At 31.4% G+C, this 19,231-nt stretch overlaps 1 non-coding gene across 1 annotated transcript; it reads left to right on the top strand.

Annotated features, from left to right (window-relative positions):
- Nucleotides 1-7,224: 7,224 nt before the first annotated feature.
- On the top strand, nt 7,225-7,331 carry LOC114580999. The gene has a single exon (XR_003702798.1). It is a non-coding gene; the product is annotated as a small nucleolar RNA R71 (small nucleolar RNA).
- The last annotated feature ends 11,900 nt before the right edge of the window (nt 7,332-19,231 follow it).

A 19,231-nucleotide genomic window follows, 5' to 3' on the forward strand; every position in this document is an offset into this window, starting at 1 on the left:
AAGATAATGTAAAGAAAGCCATGTTCCAAATATAACAAAAATGGATAAGAAGAAAATCTATGCCGAAAAAGACCAAACTATATAACAAGAATCAAAGTAAACATTAAAATATCACCTAACCTATGATATAAAATCAGGAATATTATGGATGAGGAAGTTCTATTAGCAATACAATAATGGATGAAATAGGTTAGACTATGCAACCTCGTTGATGTAATATCTAATAAGCAATCATAGAGAAAACCTAAGTGCTACTCAAAACTACTCCAGAACTAAATCAACCATAACGACCAATCACAACCACATTAGTTCAGAACAACCCAACACACAATACAACAATAAGAATTAGAGAGTAAAAACTCCAAACCATGGTGAAATGAATGGGCTGCAATAGAGTAGAAAAAAAGAAATACACCTATAGGATCCATTAATCAAACAAACAATGAAAGCACTACTGTAGAAATACAAATAGGCCTTGATAAAAGAAACATGAGGTGACAGCCCTAAAGAGGTCAAAGCAGAGAAAGTCACACCATAACTACACCCCCAAAAGCCCATGTCTAAAACCTAAACATTGAATGCCTCATTTAAATTATAGAAAATCCATCTAAAGATCAGTTTCATAATAGTTGAGCAGCAAGCATGTTTATTATATACCAACTAGTTATAATCATTACTAACACCCAACCAACCAATACAACCATAATAATAAAGCGATCGATAAATTGAATAAGCCATCATATAAGCAGGATAAAGTTTGAAGAAGCCACCAAAACCATATAACATACTCATAGAACAAGGATAATCAAACCTAAATTTAGATAGATAGCAACAATACAATAAACAAAACATAAAAAATGTGCTCACACTAATAGGATTAACATCTAACATAAGGAAGGCCATCTTTATCTAGTCTAATGAGACCTTTTAGTAAAGTAAGTAAATTTGAAAAGGTGAAATCTAAAAGATAATTAAGGGTGCATCCATACTTAGCTAACCAATTTGAACAAGAATTTCCTTCCTAAAAATATGAGATATTTGAAAATTGAAAAACATTAAGAGCTACTTAATACCATGAAGGAGATTAAAATAGGTCAGGGTTAAATATAACATGATTAAACCTTCAAATAATGAATGCTATAAATAACTTCCATTTAATTAAAATATGAGTAATAAAAAGAGAAAGACAAAGCTTAAGACCTTTATAAATCATAGAAATCTCAACATAAATAATAGAATGCTTGGCTAGAGTAGCAAAAGACATGATAGTGTCACCAAATGAATCCCATATAATATCACCACCACTAGAACTAGTCATTTTAATAGAACCATAATTTTTTAATAAAAAAATGGGGGGTTTATGCTGAATTCAAAAAATAAACTTGGGATCACCAATAACATTAAAGCTATGGAGAGAAATGCCCCAAACCTAGGCCACAAAAGGACAACCCTAAAAAAGTCTTATCCTTTGATAGATTATTAACAAAAATCTTGCTCAATTTATGCTTAATTTTACTAATGATATCTAAATGGTTCATACTTTGTTTGTTATTATAGTGTCATTTCCAAAAAGCCAAAGAAACCAATGAATAAGATAAGGGACTACATTCTTAATGTGACCTTTAAATATTACAAACCATTGGTTTAGCATAGTAGAGATACTAATATTGCCATAGAAATGATTAGTTCTAAAAATATTGTCAAAGTAGATCCAAATATAGCTACAATGGGACAAAAAATAAAGATATGATTCATATTCTCAATAGGATAACAACATTGGCAATTAGAGGGAAGGGAAAAACCTTTATACATTAAGTTATCATCAGTAGGAATATATCTATGCTTAATTCTCCAATTGAAAACTTCAATGGAAGAGGGGACACTTTATTACAAATCATAGAGAAACCCCAAAAAATGGCCTTCTTAAGTCTAAAATAATTCCAAGCATCTTTAATACTTAAATAACACCTTTTAAAGAGCTTAAACATTAAATAGTCCTCAATATCAACATTAAGGGGAACATTCATAATATGGGAAATCATATATTGAGCAATAATAGTAGCTAATTTATTGATAACCTAACAATTATCAGAGTTAAAACTACTAAATTTAATAGCCAAAAAGGAGTTAGTATTGAGTAACGAATCAATCAAAGAGGGGATTAACCTGTAATCATTCCATAAGAAGATGTTACCCCAACCCAAACCCCATTGGATCAAGTTCTCAACTTCCCTTTTTATGTTTTAAAGTCTCTTCAAAATCTTAGAATCACCCTTTTTATAAAAGCACATATTAGGATATTTGACAATACAGCACTTAAAAGCCATAAACTTAGCCCATAATCTTTACTTAGCAGGAAAGATAAACCAAAGATTGAAAATTCATGATCCAAATAAATCATTATTCTTAACCCAAACTTCCTTCCTCAAGCACCCCATAGTAGTTACTCCAAGAAGACCAAAGTAGTTTGGCTCGATTAGAGATGCTACACCAAAATAATTTGTTAAAAAGTCTCTCCAAATGGTTGCTAATAGAAAGAGTAGGTTGAATATTTTGAATAATATAAATGGGTAAGGAGTAAGTAAATAACAACACAAACAAACATAAAAAACACATGTTTTCATATGAGTGATAGAAATACATAAAAAACGGTGATATAAAATAATAACAAAAGTACAAGATAACTAGTGCTTTAAGGCATCATACAACTCATCACAAGTGGGTTACCTCCCAAAAGGACTACATATTTAGTCTTCATCTAGACTATACAAATTATTTTATTTTAGGATGAACCAATTTAGTTATATCTCACAATCGATCAATGTCCCCACTTAAAAATGATTTCAGTCTATGGCCATTCACTTTAAAAATATTCAATTATTTCTTATCCTTAATTTTGCAATTCCATAAGGAAATATTCTTATGACAATGAATGTTCCTGACCATCTGAATTTTAATTTTCTTGGAAATAACTTAATTCTAGAACTAAAAACTAATGCATCATATCCAGGAATGAATTTTTTCCTAAGAAGCCTTTTATCATGCCCTTTTTGAACTTTATTTTTATAAATCCTTGCATTTTATAAGCTTCATTTCTGAAATCTTCCAATTCACTTAATTGTATGAATCTTTTCTCTGTTATAATTTCAAAATTATAATTTAATTCTTTAATTACCCAGAATGCTTTGTGTTCTAATTCCACAAGAAGGTGGAAAGACTTTCCAAATATTAATTTATAAGGACACAATTAGGAGACTTGTAATAGTTCTATAGGCCCATAATGCATCATCTAACTTAATCGCCCAATCTTTTCTTTTTTAATTGACCATTTTCTCAAGGATTTACATAATCTCTATATTGCTAATCAAAGTCAGACCACTAGTTTAGGGATGGTAAGAAATTGCTACTCTATGATAAATCCTATATTTCTTTAATACTATTTCTATTTTTTTATTATTATAGAAATGACTTCATCCATCATTAATAAAAACTTTTGGCATTCTAAATCTAGAGAAAATATTTTTCTTTGACAACATGATCATAATTTTAGCATTAGTTTTAGAAGTTGCCGCACTTTCAATCTACTTTGAATTATATTCCATGATAATAAGAATATATTGATTTCCATAGCATGGCACAAAAGGTCCCATAAAATCTAATCCCTAAACATCAAATATTTCTATTTCTACAACATAGTTCAAAGGCATTTCATTTCTTTTTCAAATATTTCCTACTCTTTGGCATTGATTATATTTCATAATGTATTCATTTACATCCTTGAATAGAGTAGGCCAAAAAAATCTAATTTGAAGGAAATTAGAGGCAATTATAAATTCTCCAAAATGTCCCACATAATGAGAATCATGACACTCTCTAATGTTTAATTCTATTTCTTTTTTAAGAATATATATTCTCTTAATTTGATCTTTGAAAGATTTAAATGAATAAGATTCATCCCAAAAATAAAATTTTGTATCATGTAAGAAATTCCTCTTTTGATTATGATTTAAATCATAAGGAAGCATATCACTAATAATAAAATTTATAATGTCAGCATACCACAGTGAATTGCTCACATGAAGAGAAAATAATTGTTTATCAAGAAAGCTTTCATTAATATCATCTTCATTTAATGCTTAATTTTCAATATAAATTCTAAAAAGTTGATCATAAAGTTAATTTTAAACTCCCTTTTTTTCAAAAATTTCTACATCAAATTCTTGTAATTGAAGAATATGTCTAACTAATCAAGGTTTAGTGACTTTTTTTGTCATAAGATATTTGATAGCAGCATGAACAATATAAATAATTTATTTGGTGCCAACCAAGTATGTTCTAAATTTATTAAAAGTAAAAATAATGGCTTACAATTCTTTTTAAGTTATCTTATAATTACAATGTGCAAACTAAAAGTTTTGCTAGCATATAAATGAAATGGAATTTGTTATCTTGTTTTTATCCCAGAACAACACCAACAACAACGTCACTAGCATCACACAATACTATAAAAGGTAAAGACCAATCAAGATAAATAATTATTAGAGCAGTAACCAAGTGTTTTTTAATGTATTAAAAGCTTCAATAAAAGTAGAATAAAGTATAAAATGAACAACCTTCTCCAAAAGTTGACATAATAGTTTAGAAATTTTAGAAAAGTTTTTAAAAAATATTTTATTAAATCATACATGACCAAAGAAACTTCTTATTCCTTTAACAAAATTAGGAGGGGGTTGTTTTTCTATCACCTGAATTTTGCAATGTTTACTTCCAATCCTTTTTTTTATAAATATTATGCCCTATGACAATGCCTTCAGTTACCATAAATTGACACTTCTCCCAATTTAACATTAAATTTGTTTTCGTGTATCTTTTTGAAATAGAAGTTAAATGCTCAAGATAAGAATTAAATGTTGTGCTAAATATTTAGAAATCATCCATGAAAACTTCAGTACCCTTCTTAATTAAGTTTGAAAAGATAGACATCACACATCTTCAAAAAGTAGCAGGACCATTACACAGACCAAAATCCATTCTCCTAAAAGCAAAAGTTCCATAGGGACTAATGAAAGTAATTTTATCTTGATCTTTTGGTGCAGTAGGAATATGATAATATCTTGAATATCCATCTAGAAAATAATAAAATTGATGCCCTAACAACCTACCTAGCATTTAATCAAGAAAATTTAAGGGAAAAATGATATTTCTAGTGGCTTTATTTAATTTTCCATAATATATGCAAATCCTCCATCCTATAATAGTTTTAGTGGGTATAACTTTGTTATGTTCATTTTTTATTACATTTAATCCTCTTTTTTTTAGAAAAACAATGAGTAGGACTAACCTAAGAACTACCAAAGATAGGATAAATAACCAGAATCCATCAATTTAATATTCTATATTTTAACAACATCTTTCATGGAAGGGCTAAGTCTTCTTTGAGGGTAAGTTTTGGTATTGAATTAGCATTCATTAAAATTCTATGTAGGAAAATTGAAGGATTAATCCCCTTAATGAAAGCAATTGTCTACCCAAAAGCTCTTTTAAAATCACTTAACACCTTAATCAATTAACTTTCTTGATGTGATTTTTAATTTGCTAAAATAATTATAAAGAGAATAGTTAAAACCCAAAAAAGCATAATTGAGATGACAAGGTAATGCCTTAAGAAGTAAATTAGGGGCCTCTGAAATGCATGATTTTATAATTTTCTCAAAGGAAGATTATTCTAATAATGTAAAATTTATATTGATTAAACTTTAATTCCTTACTACAGATTCCCCTATCATTTGTTTATTTTTCTTCAACTTCTTTTTTTTCTTCTAATAAGTCTCCTTCTAATAACTCTTCCTTTATATTATCTATTACCACACCTTCTAAATCCACCCAAAGGAAGTTTTTATTCTTCTCTTGAGGGAATTTGATATATTTAAGTACATTAATTTTACTTCCTAATCTTAAGCCCTCATAATCAACTAACCCTTTTGAAAATTAATCATGGCTTTCGAAGTAGCTAAGAATGCTCTTCCTAAAATTATAGGTATTTCCCTATGTTCTTCCATATCTAGAAAAATAAAATCAACATGTTAAACAAATTTATCAACTTTAAACAAAACATCTTCTATTACTCCTCTTGGGTAAGTGAAAGATCTATCATCTAATTAAAGAGTAATATAAGTAGGTTGAACCTATCATATATCTAATCTTTTAAAAATAAAAATTAGCATGAGGTTGATACTAGATCATAAATCATATAAATCTCTCTCATATAATTTGTTAGCAACAGTTAAAGCAATGGTAAAGCTCCCAGGATCTTTAACTTTTTTAGGAAGTTTTTTTTCAATTATAGCATTAAACTTCTCAGTTAATGCCATAGTTTCAAATTCCCCTAACTTTCTATTTTTGTTCAAAATATCCTTCATAAATTTTTCATAAGTGGGCATCTATTCTAAAGCTTCAAGGAAAGGTATATTATTGGTTAATTTTTTAAAAACTTCTAAGAATTTTGAGAATTGCTAGTTTAGATTTTGTTTGACCAATATTTGAGAGTAAGGTGGTGGTAGTCTCTCTACATCCCTCCTAATTACTCATTCACATTCTTCTTTAAGTTTAAATTATTATGCTGAAGATTTATTTTCTACTTACTCAGCTTCACTATCATCCTTCTAAGGTAAATCTCTATCTTTGTAAGGATCTCCTAAATCTTTCTCATTTCTACATTGGATATTATGACATTATTCTTTCATTTTAAATAATCAACCTATCTAGTTAGGCTATTTGATCCTCAATTTTTTTAAGAGCAGAAGATTGATTTTAAACTTGGATTCCTAGTTGTAGAATAATATTTTTCAAGGGCATTTTCTCTTTTCTATCATAGTGTTGTTCAAAATATGAGGGATAATGCTGTAGTACTACGTGGTGCTGTGTGGGGGTGCTAAGATTTTTAGAATTTTTATTGAAATTATCATATCCATCTTTTCTGGTTTTAATTTTCAAGTTATCCATTTTTTTAGAAATTGTTACAACTTGTGCAATCAAGATTGATAAAGCATCAAATTTATAAATTTAGTAGGCTAGTGTAAATTCTTAGTATTCATTTCCTCTATTAATTAATATGCACTCTCAAATGTCTTAGATATTAATGATCCTCTAATTACAAAATTAATTATAGCTCTAAGAGATTCTACTAATCTATTAAAAATTATTTGAATAACGAACCAATCAGGTAAAGCACGGTGAGAGCATTTTCTAAGTATTTCCATAAAATTTTCCCATCTTTCATAAATGGATTCTCCTTCAAACTGAGTTAAAGAACTTATTTCATTTCTATATTTGATATTTTTTAATGGTGGGAAATACTTTGGAAGAAACTTATGAGCCAACTCATTCCAAGTAGCTATAGAGCATGGGGGTTAAGAATTTAGCCACATCTTAGCTTTATGTCTTAGAGAAAAGGAAAAAAAATCTAAGTCTAATAGCATCATTACTGACACCATTCTTCTAGAATATTGCATAATTTTTTTAGAAGCAAACTAAATGTAAATTGGTATCTTCTAAGCAGCTCCCAAACTGAGAGTTTTGAACCATTTGAAAAATGACAAGTTTTAATTCAAAATTATTTGCCTGGATTATAGGTACATTCATGCTCTGATGAATTCCATCTTCTAAAGGGCTTGCATAATCCTTAAAAGGTCTAGAATGATTTTTATATAACAATGGTTCAATCATTTTTAATTTTTTTGGTTTTTTTTGAATTTTAGAATGGGTTATCTCAATTTTAGTATCAAACAATAAAAGTTCCTTTGTATGGCTATAAAGAATGCATGTAAAATTATTTAATTAGTAATCAAAGTAATTAAAAATAAAAGTTATAATTATGTCTAACTATTCACTTAATTTAATAATAAAGTTGGAATTTACAAAGAGTAAAATACTTCCCTGACAATGATGCTAAAAAATTGGTGGGGGGTTGTGGAGTGCACTTTTGAATTATTAAAATTTTTAGGGCTCTATTTCTTAAATAATTTTTAGGCTTTCTTGGATATATTAAAAATAACAAACCCCACTTAATATAAATAAGTATATGTACTGAATTAAGAAATAAAGTGAAAGAGTAGAGTGAAACCATGAGGAAGTATGCTATCTAATAAAACAACTACTGATTACTCTAATTACAAAATTATAATGCCGAAATAAAAATATTGGTTGTGGAGATTCAATCACTGAATAAATAAAAATAATAAAAACAAAGGATATAAATTTTAAATAAAGTATTTTGGAGTGATGAATAAACATTGTATATCTTTTCTAGCATAACTCAAATTTTTAAATGTGATTCAAAGCATAAGTATCCCTAGATCTCTATTGAGCATATAAGGGTGAAAAGGGTATATGCTAACCTCCTAGTATTATATGATCTCCTTAAGAACCTAGTATATTTTACATCCTTTATCTATGTAAGAAAACATAGTAATTTAATATTACCGATTGTTCTTGCATTCCTTTATTAAGGCTATATACCACAATAGATTTTACCTACATATATGGCCACTATGTGTATTAAATAAAGAGTGAAAAATATTGAAAACATCATATAACTTTATAGAACAAGAATCTTCATTAGTACTTAATATATTCTCTACATCTTCAATCCAAAATTAAAGAATTAGATAGACATGGAAGAAAAGTCAAGCAAACTCAATTTTATGAAAATCATAGAAAAATAAATTACAAGAGAGTGATATCACTTGGAAGGATCAATGTATCTCCTCTACAGTCCATCTTAATTTATGGAGTTTCTCAAACAAATACTAACTAAACACTCTAATAATTATATCTAGCACTTCTATAATCTCCCTTAGAATTGAATTCAAGAGAGTTTTAAAGTACTCTGAAATGTACTAAAATTAGACAAGTGATTAAAATTTTTTACAAATATTACAACACTACTATTTTTAGGATAAAATAGAAATAGCAGATGGTTCCCTTCGGAAGAATTAACGCTCTGAAACTGGAACTTCTGCACTACCGTAGTGCTTGCTGAGGTGGAATGGTTACTTAGTGAACATTATCATTGCTTCACCAACAGATCATGTCACTTGGAAGCTACAATTTATAAGATGTAGTGTGGATGACTTTATGATGATGTGACACTAGATAGTAGATTTAGTTCCAAGAAGTGATAGATTGTACCACCGTGGTGCTTAAAGTCATAGAGCGCAGTGCTGCTAAGCTGACCATTTTGATGTTGTGGTGCTTGAAGAAAGTGAACATGGAACTGCCAAGTTGATTATTTTTATGTGGTAGATCTTAAAAATAGTGAACATGATGCTACCTTAGTCAAGTGTGGCACCTCAGAGGTGTGGAAGATGGCGCTACGACGTAGAATTTTTGGACACTACGACGTTTTTATATACTCTAGATTTTCTACAATTTTAAAGTATTTTATACCCAAACAGTTAAATTACACATTTAAACTAAAAAAAACATATATAAAAATATACTTTAAAATACTCTTTATAAGAGTAAGTCTCCCCCCAAAATTCAACAAATTAAACTCCCAAGAAGCTAACTGATTATGAACAAAGTTAATATTGTCTTAAAGAAGAAAGGGCCTCTTCTTGTCTATGTAAAGAGGAACCTCCAAATACTTATTAGGATGAGAACAGTGCATAAAACTAGTAATACAATTAATATTACTAATTTGATACTAAAGCATATTCTTATAAGTAATAAAAAAACCCTTATTATTATTATTGAAAGACCACTATTATTTTAAATTTATGCAAAAATCTTATACGGATATTAACCATGTTCAAAGAACCATTAGTACATATAATAATATCATCAGCAAAGCTTAAATGAGAAATAAGAGAACCACCTAATATTCTATAAATCAAATTAGGGTGATTGACATATAAGTTTTGAGTGCCTCTAGATAAATACTCAACATCTAAAATAGATAAAGGATCACCCAGTCTTAAACCTCGGGTAGCTTGGAAAATGCTAGAACTCTTACTATTAAGTATCAAAGAGAAATAACAAACTTAAATGCAATTTTTAATATGCTGAATGTAAGCCAAGTTGAAACCAAATAACAAAAGAATGTTATAAATAAAACTTCAATTAATGCAATTCTTTTTGAATGTTCAATTAATGGCATCGTCGTCTCTCTGAGCTCTAAGTTCAGAGACAATTTTGGGGCGATTCTAGGGCTTTGTTGCGTACGTTGGTTTGCTTTTCTCATGGTTTTTTCTCTTCATTATTTTCGATCGTTTACTCTTCCTTTATGCATTTTATTGTGTTTCATTTCTTTATTTTGAGGTTTCGTTGATTTTTGGTGCTGGGCGATGACGACCCCATCATCATTGAACCCGACATCTTCCTCTCTTTTTGAGGGGAAATCACATTCCTTTAAAGATGTTTTAGCAGGATCTTCGTCTTCCTCTTCAAATTTGAATTTTGTGCAGTCTTCCTTCAAGGGCTATATGGCTCTCTTATTTGAAGACTCAGTTGTTGATCAGTTAGCAGCACCTTATGCTTTGATGCTTGTTGGTAAATTTGTGTTGAGATGACCTAACCTTGATGTTATACAAAAAAAAAATTAAACCTAAAACTTTCTGGATCGTTTCACATTGGATTACTTGATCAAAGACATGTTTCTATCCAACTTGCTAATGATCTTGATCATAGCCACTTTTTTTATAGGAGATCTTATTATATTCAAGCGTGTCAAATGCGGTTGCTTAAATGGACTCTGGATTTTGATGTTAGGGAGGAATCCTCTATTGCTATGGTTTGGATTTCTTTTTCGAATTTGAGACTACACTTCTTTAATCATCAAATTCTTTTTGGTATGGCTTCTATTTTTGGGAGACCATTACAAAATGACCAAGCTACTGCTATTGTGTCCAGGCCATCTGTTGCTCGGGTGTTAGTTGAACTAGATGTTTTTAAAAAATGTCCTAGTGAGATATGGATTGGGTCAGAAGTTAAGGGGTATTTCCAAAAAATTTGAGTTTCAAAATTTACTTATATTTTGTTCTTTTTGCAAGATGCATAGACATGGCATTAATGACTATTTTCAGAAACATCCTCATCTCCGTAAAGAAAAGGATTCATTGAAACAAAATGAGGGGGTGGTTTCTCAAGTTGTCTCTAATCCTATTTAAGCTAATTTAGAGGCCAATACCTCTAATCCTCTTAGACATTTGAGGACCCGATGTTGGTTAATGTGGAGGACCCTCTTCCTTCTATTACTTATGATGTTTCATTGAATCATGATTAAGGACTTATTATTCAATCTTTTGTTGTTCCTACTATTGCATGTGAAAAGAAAATGGTGTATACTTTGAATAGTATTGAAGTTCCTAATATTGCTATTGTTGAAACTACCCCTTCTTGCACTTTTAATCAAAAAGTTAATGACTCTAGTGGTATTATGCTTATCTCTACTTCTACTAATCCTTTAAATGATCAAGAAGTTTTGGCTATTCAAATGCCTTGAAAAGAGGGTGGGAGGAAATATATCCCTTTAGAGGAACGTGAATTTGTTTCTATGGAAAATGGCTTGTCTATCTCTAAATACATTGAAGAACTTATTGTGAGGAACCGTGAGACTATAGAGGATGATGGTATGTTTATGAAGGATGAATGTCCTCAACAGACTTCTCTAAGGGAACACGCAAGTGGTAGTAAGACTATATCTACTTCTTATTATAATAGTGATGCTTTGATTGATATAGAGGATATGCATATTGATGCAAAATGTTTTTCTAAATATGATAATGATTTTAGTTTTAGTAAAGTTCATAGTAAAAGAGGAAGGAAGCCTAAGCATATTTATTTAAAACCTCCTAAAAACACTCGATCACATACTTCCAATAAAGTTTTTTTCTTTATGTTTAATGTTAGTATTTGAAATGTGAGGGCATTGGTTGTCCTTCTTCTAAAATTCATGTTAAGAACTTATGTCGTGTTTATAACCTTTCTATTCTTGTGTTTCTTGAGCCTCTTATTTTTTGTTCTAGGTTGTTAAACACTTCTCATTTTTTGGATTTTAATCATGCTATTTCTAATGTGGCTAACATGATTTGGGTTTTCTAGAAATACTCGGTTAAAATTGATGTTATTTGTGATTTTACTTAGGTCTTGCATTATAATGTTGAGGCTCTTAATTTTAATTTTTGTGCTTCTTTTTGGTATGCTGCTTCCTCTCCTTATAATAGAAAATTACTTTGGGAGCAACTTATTGATTTTCATAATATTTTCAATTTGTCTTGATTTGTTGGTGGTCATTTTAATGCTATCACTAACCCTTTTGAAAGGATTGGAGATTCCTCTCCTTCTTATTGTTCTATGGAGGATTTCAATAATATAATTTTAACTTGGAATTTAATTGATATTGGTTTTGTTGATAATAACTTTACTTGGAATAGGGGTCACTTATGAAAAAGGCTGGATCGTTTGCTCTTTAATGAGTCTTGGCTTAACTCCCTTTTTTACACCAATGAGCAGCATCTGAGTAGAAATTTGTCGGATCTCTCCCCTTTACTTATTAGCCTTAAGTTTAGACTTGTTAAAGTTTCTTCCCAATTTAGATTCCAGAACATGTGGTTAAGTCATGACTTTTTTTTTTAATGTTGTTCAGAATAATTGGCAAGCTCCATTACATACTGATAATTCTATTTTTGGCATGAGGAGACTTTGGTTTAAGCTGAAAGGTTCAAACAAGTTTTAAATTGGTGGATTCAACATGTCTTTAAAAATCATTTCTCTAATATCCTACAAGCTGAGCAACTTGTTAATTTTCTTGAGTTAGCTTGTAAAGATGATCCTACTGATAATAATTTCTCTCTTTTAAAGAAGTCTAAAGAGGAGCTTTTTAATTTTCAAGCTCAGGAAGAGATTTTTTTGAGGCAAAAGCTGCTGCTAAACTTTTGCTTGAAGGTGATAACAACACTAAATATTTCCATGCTTTGGTTAAGAGAAAAAGGGTTAAAAAGAGTGTCAATAAAATCAAAAGGGAGGATGGTTCTTTCACTAATAATTCTGTGGAGATTGCTAATTTAGATGTGCAATATTTTAAAACCCATTTTAATAAAGTTTTTACTCCAATTCAGATTGTTGATCATTCTTTCACTCCTTCCCTTATTTCTCATGAGAAGAATATCATTCTAGAGAGAGAACGTCTAGATTTTTTTAGAGAGAGAAAATGAAAGTTTTTTAAAATTTGGTTGAGAATTTTCTGGTGGGCTACTGGATGGAAGTAGAAGATCACTGGACCAACTCGATTGGTGGTCTAGGAGATGTTCGACGGCAATCATCTGGCAATGCTTCCATTTCAATACGATCGCTTCCAGCATTGGGTGATGTTTCGATAGCTAGTGGATTAAATATTTCAGTACATGAATCAAGGTTGAAGATGAAGAATAAGAAAGCTCTGGTGATAAATGAAGGTGTCCTTGCTTCTTCTAAGAAGATAACTCCTGAGATTAGAAATGGGAAAGAAATTATTGATAGCTTTTTAAAATTTGATAAACATTTGTTTGGAGCTATGGATGTTAATCAATTTAATGAATCAGGACATTCATTTGTTGGCTTGAAGGAGGTAAATAATTCTATTACTATGCATGAAGGGAGAGTTGTGACTCAAATAAAGAATGTTGAATCTCTAGTTGATACTGAAGAGGAATATAAGAATTCGGTTGAAAATAATCGTAGTGGCATTGATTCCATTATGAGTGTGAAGAAGGTTTTGCTGATTGTTCCTGCAACTAATGTAGCTGAAGACTTAAGCTCTGTTGGGATTTATGAATTGGGAGAACAAAGTCAAGATAAAATTTATGATGAATTGATTGTGAAGATTAATGAACCTTCTGGAAATAATGCTTGTAAGAAGAAAGAAAACATCAGGGTATCCAATTTGGATTATGGATATTGCCCATCGAAGGATGGTTCTACAGTGAAACTTCATTTGCAAAAGGAGGAAGAGAATGCTAAGAAACTCAAAAATGCCTTAGTCATTAAAGTATTTAGTGATAATTTACCTCTCTATGATATCAGTGGAGAACTAAGAAGACAGTGGGATCAATATGGCAAGTTCCATCTGATGGTGCTTGGAAATGGATGGACATTATGTGATTTTGATGAAGAACAAGCTTTGGATTCAATCCTAAATAGTGGTATGTGGTATGTTAAAGGGCATATTATTGGTATAGATAAATGGTCACCGATGTTTTCCCCTTCAACTTTGAAAGGATTATCAGCTTCTGTATGGATAAGAATGCCAAATCTCCCTCTCCAATGTTGGGATGAGATCAATGTATGCAGGATTTCTTCAAAAACTAGTATTCCATACTTAATTGATGGTAAAATGTTCCAGTGGAGTAGACGTGAGTTTGCTCAAATTTGTGTTTGTATTAAACTTGAAGATAAGCACCCTCTTGGTGTTTGGGTAGAAGGTCTTGCAGGGAAGTTTTTTTAGAAAATTGAGTAGGAAAGAATGACCTCCTTATGTTATAACTGTGGTAGAGTTGGTCACGAGAAGAACAATTGTCCAAAACTCAAATCGTCTGCTGCTAAAGGTGACTATGTGAATCCATTGAAATTAGTGGCAGAGGATATTCCGAATTTGAATCCTAAAATAGCTATTGATTGCAAGGAGAAGGAGGGTGATTATGATGGTATTGAAAACTATGGTCCTTGGATCCATGTTAACTATGGAAGATCAAGAAAATACAAAAATAATGGAAAATTGAAACCAGTGGTGCGAGACTTAAATGTTATGAAGAAAACAATTTCTTTAAACTACTCTGATGTTATGAATAATTCAAAACTGGCTGCAGTGGAGATGAAGGATCAAAGGGGCTTGGTTGATCAAAATATGGAAGAGGAACATACAATAGTTGTTGGTGTTGTGGAAGTCATTATTTCTCCTTCAAAGGTGGTTGCTGATGTCTCTTGCATCAGATCAGATAAGCCTCATATTATGAATTTGGAGTCTGGTATGGTTTCAAAAAATATTTTCTTTCCTTCTAACTTAAACAAGTTTGATGTGTTAAGTAAGTTGGTAGAAGAGGGGGAAATCATAGAAAAAGAAGAAACATAAATTTCTCTTTTGAAAAAAAAAGGAGGAATTGTTGAATCTCCAGTTGGTTTACATGGTGTTATTTCAGAATCGGATAAGAAGGATGATAGTGCTTCCTCTATTAAGAAGAAACTTATAAAGAAAATTAGAAGCTTGGGGCCAATAAGATCATCTCTTAGAATTAGAAAGCCTGATGTGAAGTTGAAAGACAAGCCAGGGACTTCCTCCCCTTTCAATATTTAATGGCTTTGATAGTATTCTGGAATTATATAGGAGATAAGAAGAAGCAAGCTTCTCTATATCTGAACGGGGTTGTGAAGGAGCATGGAATTCTTTTTGCATGTTTATTAGAAACGAAGTTATCTTCTATAAGTAGAAGGGAAGTGGATGAATTAATAGGTGTGGATTGGAACTTTTATCATGTTCCATCTAATGGCTTGTCTGTGGAGGTATATTGGTTCTATTGAAATCTTCAGTGGTTTCATTTTCAGTTTTATATGAATCTCAACAAATGGTATCAACAAATCTCGTATTACCTAATGGAGATTCTTGGAGGATATTAGCGGTGTATGGAAGCAAAGATATCTATAAGAGGAGAGAGCTTTGGAGGGATTTGGAAGCTTTCTCAACTAATTACATCCCTATGGCTATTGGGGGTGATTTTAATTGTTTGTTGTCAAAGGAAGACAAAAGAAGTGGTAATTGATTTGTATTCTCTCAAGGTTCAAAGGATATGAAATCCTTTGTAATCAATAATGATCTTCATGAAGATGGGTATTATGGTCCTAGATTCACTTGGAGTAACAACAAAGCTGGAGGAGCACGAATGATAGAAAGATTAGATAGGTGTTTTTTGAATCTAGCAGCCATAAATGCTTATAAAAAATTGATTATTAGACATCTAGCGAGGGTAGCATCGGACCACTGTCTGGTATTATTGAAGATTTTTGAGGTAATACCGAGAAATAAAAAATTTATTAAATTTGAAGATGCTTGGTCTTCTTTCCCAGCTTCATTTGGTATTATCAATAATGTTTGGAGGAAAATTGTAAGGGGAAATTGCTCAGAGATTTTGAATATAAAATGCAAAAGGGCTTTAAAATCCTTATTTTTTTGGAGCAAAGCCAAGTTGAAGAGTTTTTCTCTTTTAAAATATTGTCTTTTAAAAAAGATTTTAGATCTACAATCAAAGGAATCAGAGGTTGGATATCTTTCGGAGGAAGAAAGTTGGCATCTCAAAGTGAAGGTTTTGGAACTAAATGCTACCTTAGCTGGATTGAACACTTGGTGGATACTGTTGCAAATCTGAGTTTATGGATTATACTTTTGATGATAGTAAACATACATGATTTCTTACGACTGCTTTGCCTACTAACTCTTCAGAACCACAAGATCGAATGCAGCTCAAGCCAGTTCAAGATCGGGTAGATTTAGCTTGAGTCAAGTCTGTATTTTTTCCTCTCTTGAGTCAATTTTAAAAGTGGTTCTTGATGCTAACTAACCTTGTACACACACACTTGAGGGGTTTTCTGAATTTTTCTGTTTTGAGTACATCGGCCTGGACGATGTTCCTATCGGCCAGGATGATTCAATTAAAAATAGAAACCCTAATTAGGGCATCCTGGTTAAGCAGCAATCATTAAGCAAATTCTCTTGGACGATACTTGTATCGGCCAGGATGATAGACTCAAATCAGAAAGAATCAACCGCCATGACCAATTTAGGTATTCTTTATTTTAAATTATTGGCCAGGATGATATATACATCGTCCTAAATGATACAACACAATTATGCCTAAATTAATCTGGCAATTATGAAAAGTAATTAAGGCTGATTGATACGATCACATCGGTCGGGCCGATTGCAGAATTGGCCAGGACGATGTCCTGAATGATTAACATCGGCCAGACTCTATTCAGGGCTATGTTCTGGATGATTATGCTCGGATTTGAACTAATCGGCCAGAACGATATTGTATTGGCCTGGACGATGTAACCAATTTTTTTTTTATCATCCTGAATAGTCCCAACTGATTGAGTTGATTTTATACTGATCGGCCAGGACGATATTACTATCATCCTGGACGATAATGTCAATTCTTGAAATTCTATTTAAAGGACCTGAATTTTCTCATGCAATAAGACCTTGAGTACTGCTATCTTGACCTGAGAGAGCCTTTGGAGAGGGAGAGAGAGAGAGAGAGAAACTTGTGAGGGGGAGTTTGTGAGAGGGTTCACAAAGGTTGCTCCAAGCAAGGTTCCAAGTCGTCATCTCCGTTCTTCTTCCTTCATCCTTGGGAGGTTCTTGGGAGGTCTACTTCAGCAAAAGGTCTGGGTTCTCTGCCCGCTTAAGGAGGAAGCAAAAGGAGTCAGTTCTCTGCCGCACTGGGGTTGGTGAAAAGGAGTCTGTTGTAAAGGCTTCTCCGCCTAGCTGTGGGAGCTAAAGGAGAGACACTTAGTTAGTGAAATACTCTGAGGGTGCCTCCGAGGAGTGGATGTAGGTCAAGGATTGACCGAACCACTATAAATCTGGTGTGATCTTTCTTTGTTTTACTTCCGCATTTATTTATTTTTGTACTCTTATTTCTGTGGTGTTTTTTGTTTTAATTTTGTGCTTTACCTAAAGAAATTTTTTTAAAAATACCAATTCACCCTAATGAACTCTCAAGTGGTATTAGAGCGGGATTCATAAAAACTAAGTTTGAAAACATTTTGAATTTTGATCCATGGCTAACAACGGAAATCGTAATATTGCGGAAGGGTATTCTATTACCGACCACCTTTATTTGATAATATCCCTTTTGATTTTTGGAAAACTCGCATGTCTATATTTTTACAATCAATTGAATATCGCATGTGGATGCTTGTTAAGGATGGTTATACACCTCCAACTAGAAAATTGAATGGCATTATTGTTCCACTTCCTTTTACTAAATAGACTCTAGATGATAGGGATTTGGCACAATTAAATGCAAAATGTTTGAACTATTTTTTTTGTTCTTTGAAATCGAAAGATTACATGCGTATTTCCACTTGCACTACTGGTAAAGAAATTTGGGATAAATTGTGTAACACCTATGAATGTACTAATGAAGTCAAGCAATCACGTTTGAATATTCTCTTGCATGATTATGAACTTTTCGTATGAAACCTTCTGAATCGATTTCTGAAAGGTTTACTCAGATTGTTACTTCATTGCATGCATTAGGAAGAGAACTTTCTAACTATGAAAAAGTAAAAAAAAATTTAAGATGTTTTCCCTCCTCTTTTGATGTAAAAATTGCTACAATATCTGAATCTAAAGATTTAAATACATATTTGATCGATAACTTACTTGGTTCACTCATTGATTACGAGCAAGGGGTGAACCAAAGAAATCTTGATGCAGGTGAAAGGAAGAAGGAGAAAACGGTGGCACTTAAGGCGAACAATTTAGAGACTGATTCTTTCGGGTCTAAAAGCGATGATGTTACTTTAATCACAAGATAATTTAAGAGCTTTCTAAGGAAGAAGCACAAGAATCATCAAAAGTGGAATAAAGGTAAGGGTAGCAAAATTTTGAAAAATTCTAATGAAACAATTTACTTTAAATGAAGGAAGCCTAGGCACATTAAAGCTGATTGTCCTATGCTTAAGGCTCACCCATGTAAGGAGAAGGGTGAGGAGAAACCAAACCTCAAAAAGGATAAGAGCTAGAAGCGATTCCAAAAGGCATTCTGGGCAGATTCTGCATCAAATTCCTTTGAAACTGAACCTGAGGAGGAGACAACTAACTTATGCTTAATGACAAACAATAATCTTGGCAAAGTGACCAAGAAGCGGAATGTGAACTAACCTATGAGCAACTCCTTGAAGTTTCTAAAAAAATTTATGCATCATATAGGAAACTTTAGAAAACTCGTGCTAGCCTAAAATTAGAATTTTTTAATTTACAAAAAGACCATAAAATTCATCTCAAAGATCATTCAACAATTGATTCAAATCACATGACTTTACTTGATGAGTTTGATGCATTAAACAAAAAGCATGCTAAGTTATCTGATTCTCATGATTCTTTAAAATTGTCCAATTCTGAGTTATGAAAAGAATATAAAAATTTAAAAAATATAAAAACCTTTGAAAATAAAAAATCTTCATTTCATGCATC

The sequence above is a fragment of the Dendrobium catenatum genome, unplaced genomic scaffold (assembly GCF_001605985.2).
Source record: "Dendrobium catenatum unplaced genomic scaffold, ASM160598v2 fragScaff_scaffold_1467, whole genome shotgun sequence".
NCBI lineage: Eukaryota > Viridiplantae > Streptophyta > Magnoliopsida > Asparagales > Orchidaceae > Dendrobium > Dendrobium catenatum.